The 7,208-nt window shown below is 33.4% G+C and overlaps 1 long non-coding RNA gene across 1 annotated transcript; it reads left to right on the forward strand.

Annotated features, from left to right (window-relative positions):
* The first annotated feature begins 694 nt into the window (after window positions 1–694).
* On the forward strand, window positions 695–2,405 carry LOC141670953 (uncharacterized). The gene is made up of 5 exons (XR_012554853.1): window positions 695–808; window positions 910–1,048; window positions 1,648–1,820; window positions 1,966–2,057; window positions 2,194–2,405. It is a non-coding gene; the product is annotated as an uncharacterized LOC141670953 (long non-coding RNA).
* The last annotated feature ends 4,803 nt before the right edge of the window (window positions 2,406–7,208 follow it).

The following is a 7,208-nucleotide window of genomic DNA, read 5'->3' on the forward strand; positions in this document are numbered from 1 at the left end:
TTTTAGGTTTGGGGGTGGGCGGCTAAGTCTTGTATAAGGGGTCAAATGAAATTTTCATTGAGAGCCAAAAACGAAAAGGGGGAATCAGTACACTCCACTCTGACTCTTATCTTCTTCTTTCTTTCTATGCAAATTAGGTCTTCTACCTTTGTCTCTCCATCTAAATTATGGTCCCAGGTGACTTGGGATTCAAGGGTTCAATTAGGGTTTGAACTTTCAGTTTGATTTTGATTTTAAGGTATAATTCTCACTTGATATGTGTGTAATTATTGTGTATCTCTCTCCCTCTGTGTATCTATCTCGCTCTGTGTATTTCATTCTCTCCCTCTCCTTCACTTTGTTATTCTTTCTTTTTTTACCAGATTTTCAAGAAGGCAGTGGTGAATTCGTAATTGATTGAGTAATAACTAATACCCAATTGATCGAGTAATAGCCAAAAAATTTCGATTATATTTTTCAAGACTTAAAGCATTTGATTTTGGGGATTATTTCTAATTAAATCCCCAAAATATTTTTTTTGTATACAAGGTTGTCGATTGTCATATCTGTGGTGATCCAAATTCCATTCTTCGCTTTAAATTTGTCGAGTTCACTGATAAGGGTAAGCTTATAAAAAATACTATTATTATTAACTGTTTATTCGTATTTTGTAGTTGTGTTGATACTCTTAAGTGACGTGGTATGTTCATACTTTATGCAGGAAATGGAAGTTTCAGATAGTCTCATCATTAAGATCCATAATTCTTTCCGTGCTGGCGTACATTTTGCAGCACCAATATCCTCTTTGAGTACAAATGAAGTTGAGTTGGTATGATTAGTTTCATCCTCACATAAACCACTGCTACTTTTATTATTAATATTTTACTACATTTCTTCTTATCATGACATGAACATTTCTACTGTAATTAGGTTCGAGGTGTGTTACAAATATTATGAAGTTTTGGTTATGTTTTCCTCGTGTAGACGGTTGGAGCTGAGGCATCAAGGATGGGTATCAATGGACCCTGGATCACAAAATCCTATCTTGAAATGATCCTTGAAAGAGAAGGTTATAACATATACATACTCTTTGGTGGTTCTAGATTTCATTGTTAAGTATTTTTATCACATGTTACTGTGTTAGGGATGGCATGAACTTAGTGTTAGGATTCTGAAATTGGTTAGAAGTTAAAATTTGTAAACAAAGTGATAAGAGACCTCCATGCTAATAGCCCTGAGCATTTAATAAGATTTTGTTTAACTTCTTGTCATTTGTAAAAGTGTTCAAATAAACATATACTTGCATTTTAAAAACGTTCACAATAATCTGTTACAAGAACATTCCACTAATTTTGAGCGTGAGAAAGCTTTTAAGTCATTTGAATTGTGATATGGATGACTAATATAGAATCCTATAAAAAAGAATAGAATGAAATTTTGCAAACAATGAGTGGTTGCTTGTGAACTCAGAGTTTAGGTCATCCTTTTATTGTTGCTCAAGGATAATTATTTAAATGTCCTATCAATTCAATGAGCTTATCAAGTCTTATTGTTAGATGATATTCAGCCTAAAGCCATTAAAGATTCAAAGTTTCTTACTGCTTTTAACTAAATTATTTAACCTGCAGGCGTACCACGAGTTAATACACCGCCACCTTTATCTAGTAGACCTGTGACCAGGAATGAAGGAGGCTTGATTGTTGCGCCAAAGCCTCTTTGCATTCCACCAAACCTTGTTAATCCCCTTAATGAGTCGATGCAACCATGGACTAGATCTCCAACCAAGTCAAAAATGGAACCTGTATTAGCAACGTGGCGGTTTATTTCATCGGATCATCCAGGTACTGGTGGACCTGTAATTGATGTATGCTTTTTCTCATTGGAAACTGAATAAGTGTCCTTTTTCCTTTTTGGTTTTTTATGGAGTGGTTCTTTTCTTATGTTTACGACTTGTATGCACAAACTCCTGTCTTGAAAAAATCACAGATCCTTCTTCAAGGGATTCCCTGTAGCTTGCTCCAAGGCCGGATTCATACGACATGGATAGGGGATTGCTCCTTTTTGTTCAAGCGATACAGGTACTTATTGTAATTTTGTTTAAAAAGATAATAGTGATTTAAGTTTTTTATGTGATGATAATAATATGTTTAAAATTGCCTCAGTATTTTCTACAACTGCAAGCTGTATTTGCCTACCTTTTTCTTTCTGTTTCAGGTTTTGTTAGAGAACAAGGGTCACCCTGTCATTGTGGGGATTGGTGATCACTTACCCCCTCGGTTTTTATCTCTCTTTATTGTCTTTTATATGTGTTTGTTTTCATTAATATAAATATCTGAAATAAAGTCTGCTTGCTGAAGGACAGAGCAGACCTTAGAGAAGAAAGAAAGCTCGAGTTAATTATGTTATTATCTACAGATTCAGTAGGTTAGCAGATAGGAAAATATTCTTTGAAGGGGTGGATTGACCTTATAAGTTACAAGAAGTAACTTGTATTTTGCCTCTAGGAGGCAGATGTTGAACATTTTTTTTCATTCAAAGAAACACTTTTATCTATATACCAAATTTTATATATTAATTAGTAGCATATATAAGAATTGTTCACTTATGTTCCCGGTCAGAAGTCTATTGTAACTTTTAGGTATTAGGTGGAAATTGGCTTTTAAGTGTATAATGTTCATTCTCTTAACTACTTTTCCTTGTTTGTTTAATGAATATAAAGTGTTTGTCTGGTATGTAAAGATGCTTCTGAAGGATCATGTATTTTTCTTTCGTTATGAATTTGGACACTATAAAACAAGCTAAATCTAGTATCATGGCGGGTACTGGGCAGCAGGTACTGGGCAGCATTTTGATATGTATATGGTCTCTCTTGCTGATTCTTAAATTAACGCTCTGCCATTTAAAGTGTGCTTTAATAAATTTGCATCGACACTACAAGCAAAAAAATCCATAGACATCGCTTTTTGACCGATGTCTATGTTGTTTCACAACCGATGTTGATGTCGGTGATGTCTATTCTAGACATCGGTGGATAACTGATGTCTATACTCGATTAGACTTCAATTTTAGTTATAAAACAGATGTCTATGTGTTGATTATTTACATGAAATGCTATAAATAAATTATTTAATAACTAAATTACACCTAATTAAACATGTTAAACAAATCATGAGCTATGTTTTTTATCACAAAAAATCGATTTTAGTGAAAAATACTGATGTCTATGTGATGATTTTTTCAAAAAATGCTATAACAAAATTATTTAATAACTAAATTACACCTATTAAAACATATTAAACATATATTGAGCTATGTTTTTTGTCACAAAAATATCAATAATTTTGACAGAGGTGATGTAAAATGGCATATTAAACATCTGTTTCTTTAATGAAAGGTGATGTCTAATTTAGCTTATACACATCAGTTTTTTCTAGAATGAAGTGATGTCTATGTATCATTTAGACTTGAACATGTTAGTCTTTCACATCAGTTATTTGTCTTAAACTGATGTACATTGCATTTTTTTACAACAGTTTTGTTTGGTTAAAAGTGATATTTATAACGTCACTTGACATCAGTTTTATCTTAAATAAAGTGATTTCTATGTTTCATTTATACTTGAACCTGGATTCCTTTGACATCAGTTTTTTACCTTAAAGTGATGTACATTATCTTTTTTGACATCAGCTTTTCTTAATTGAAAGTGATGTGTAAGAAATTTATAGACCAAATTGTGTAAAGTTTTACATCACTAATTTTCTAAAAAAGAGATGTACTCGTTACTAATAGACATTTGTTATAAATAAAACCGATGTCCTTTACTACATAACCAAAACTAAAACATTGGAATAACAAGCATCCATACAAATCCAACCAGTCAATCATTCATATATTTAACCATTCAATCATCCGAAAACCACCAACACCAACCCCATCATCTGCATCAATTATCCAAAAATCACCAACACCAACCCCATCATCTGCATCAATCATTCAAAAACTACAGAATCTACATTACGAAATGTATAACCCCTAGCATTTGCAAACCTATACACCAACCCCAGCATTCATACACTTACATTCTTACTACACAGAACCGTCTAAATTACCAAATGTATGACTATGCAAAAGAAAAGACCTTGAGTATAAGAATTGATCAGATATGTTCTTGGATGAACTGCAGAGCCTCAATGCGAACTTCATCTAGCTGTTCAATGCTGTAACACGATCGAGTCTTGGCCAACCACTACAAATTCTAAACAAACAAAATTCAGTACAAGAATGAAAAGTAACCATATCGAAAAGTAATCATATCTCAGTATATTGCAAACTGGAAGCGTCAAAGTAATACCTTTTTAGCAAAATTCAACTTGTCATCATTGATAATTTCTTTCATGTATCGCATTATTAATGCACATTCAATCCCACCGGGTTATTTGGGAGATCCCTATTTCATTAATTAAAAGACAAATCAGGCATGTCAAATAAATTATATATATTAAGCACAAATATTAGGTACTCGATCTATTGTACTTACACTAAGAAACTTTGCCTTGCCCATCTTGTTGCCCCTGCCGGTTTCAGAGTTATAACTTTTCAAAGCCCTGCATAAAAAACATAAAATCTCATACAATGTACATAAATGAACATGCAATTATACCAAACTGTTACGTTAATAAAAATATACCTTGATAACGCCTTTTCTAGTTCTGAAAATTGTGTCGGGTGAGGTAGTGGATTCAGAATATATATTTCCCCTTCCTAGATAACGACCAAAATCCAATGCATACTATTTTCACAAAAAAAACAAAGACAGATAGGACACATCACATAGAAGTTTGTACTGTACTGTCCATGTTTTTAATTTTCAGTCTTACAATAAGTATTTACTTTTGATTATGCGGAAGAAAGAATAGGCGATTCAGGTTACCCTCTCTCAACCGATTTAAAATATATTCTTCAAAATCAGCATTCACGTGATATGTGGATCCGGGGTCAATAAAAGCAAATGTCTCCGCCAGTTCTGGTATTTCACCAATCTCAGAATTCAAGTGCTTATCGAAAGAGTGCTGATATTAAAATGCAAGTTCAGGAAAATTACAAACATTAAAAAGAAATGATCATTAAAAAGAAAAAAAGGTAACTTACGCCATGTAACTTGCAACTACTGCTTGACCCAACATTTCAAACTCCAATAAAGACACAACATTCTCATGCAACAAATAAATTGTTTTTTCATGTCCAAACACATTCAGCTCACATCGAACCTGGATACTGACCCCGGTAGTTTTCATCCAAGTTGTTGCATATTTATACAACAACTTAAAGCCCTTTTGCACTTTCGCACCTGGCTTTGCTTGAAAAAATTGTGCCTTCAAATCCTGCAACCCGTCATTCTTTTTAATTTTTTCAGCACTTGTTCGGGGCCTTTCTTTTTTCTGCACCTGATGATAATATAAAACCAAAATAAAATGTACATACCACTTAATTTTTTGATATCTTAAAATGAACAATTTAATTTCAAAATTTAGACAATATTATATATATATTATTCATCATACCACAACATTTGTGTAGCGAATTAATTCTTGAGGCCATGCGAAAAAAGATCCTAGATCATCACGGACAATCATCATATCATCACCACGTGTCTCAGCTGGAAGTAAGGCATCTGGTTTTATGAGGCCATTAACGGAAACACATTGATGTCCAATTGGTATATCAACTCCATGTACCAAATCAGTTAAATTATCCTCGCGAGGATATACCATACCAAATGCAACCTTATTCTCTAGTCTCTCGACAGATAGCTCATAAGATCGTTGGGCCTATAATATTTAAATAAACAAAATTAAAAAATTAAGGTAACAATGATTTACCTTAGTAGAATAAATGACAAGGTTGCTCACAAAATTAAAATAACTAACGTGACTTCCAGGAGGTGAAGGCCTAGTTGGGCCATCTGTAAAAACACAGTCATCATCTTCATATACCAACACAACTCCTCTTGCAGGTGGTGGATTTGACTTCATTTCTTTATCCTTTTCCGAATCGAAACTTGCCTTTTCAGACGGCATTGGAGAGTGAAAAGTACCTCCACTTTCGAGCACTGACTTCTAGCGATCAATCTCTGCCTTGAGAGCTAGCGTTTTTTTTTTCAAGCAGTTCATCCTTTTGTCGACCACGGGCCATCAACTCTGCCTTTGTGATTCAAAGCGTTGTCTCTCTCAGCAAATTAAATTATTGTTTTGGAGTGATGTACCCTCTAACAGCCCGAACCCTCCCGAAATGCTCATGACTCTCCAAAGCCGTCGTGAGAACATCTTCAGCACCAGAAAACTGAATCTCACCCTTTTTCTTTTTTTCCAACAATGCGTTCTGTTAACAAGAAAATAAATTAAAAGAAAATAAATTAACCAAAATGGAGTTAACTAGTTTTCAATAAAAGATAAATTATAATTATTTCACATAATTTTAATGAGTATGATTAAAGACCAATTAACTTTACCTATTTAAATTACACAAGCTTGCTAAATCAAACATGAAAAAAACAGTACAAAACATTGATAGGGGTCCTATTTATACTGATTCTCCTACTTTACTGATTTATGTCGTCCTAATTTTACTGATTCTCCTACTTTAATGTAATTTAACCAAAATTAAAACTTACAATTTTATCGCATACAACAACCAAATCTTCATCGACCTCTTGTCCGTTTTTCTGCTTACGAGCCTTTTGCCAAAAAATCGCTCTATCCGGTTCTTCTCCCGGATTCAAACTTCTGTTACAAATAAAATTAAATACAGTAATACAAATAACTCCAGGGCTAAAAATTGTAGGACTCTAATTTATTATGGACTGACCTATTATAAATTAAATACAGTTATACAATTAAATGAACTTTTCTTACCTCATCTTCTTTTAAACCGATGTAGCCCTTTCTTGACAACCGGTGATGATATTTTCTCTTAGACACTCTTTCACTTTGTGTTTCATGAATTTCCTAAAAATATGTCACAAGATTACAAAAATTACAACAGACGATGCAAAAAAATCACCAAAATCATATATTACAAAATTAAAATATACATTCCACTTAGAATCAGTCCTCTGTCTCACAAACCTTTTCCAGGTTGCCTTACTAACATAACCATATCCTTTTGGCGGCCTACTCAGCTTCTTGTTTTCTCCAATAAATGGTAGCACATACTTTCTCGTCAAATCAGTC

This window comes from Apium graveolens, chromosome 7 (assembly GCF_009905375.1).
Source record: "Apium graveolens cultivar Ventura chromosome 7, ASM990537v1, whole genome shotgun sequence".
Lineage (NCBI taxonomy): Eukaryota > Viridiplantae > Streptophyta > Magnoliopsida > Apiales > Apiaceae > Apium > Apium graveolens.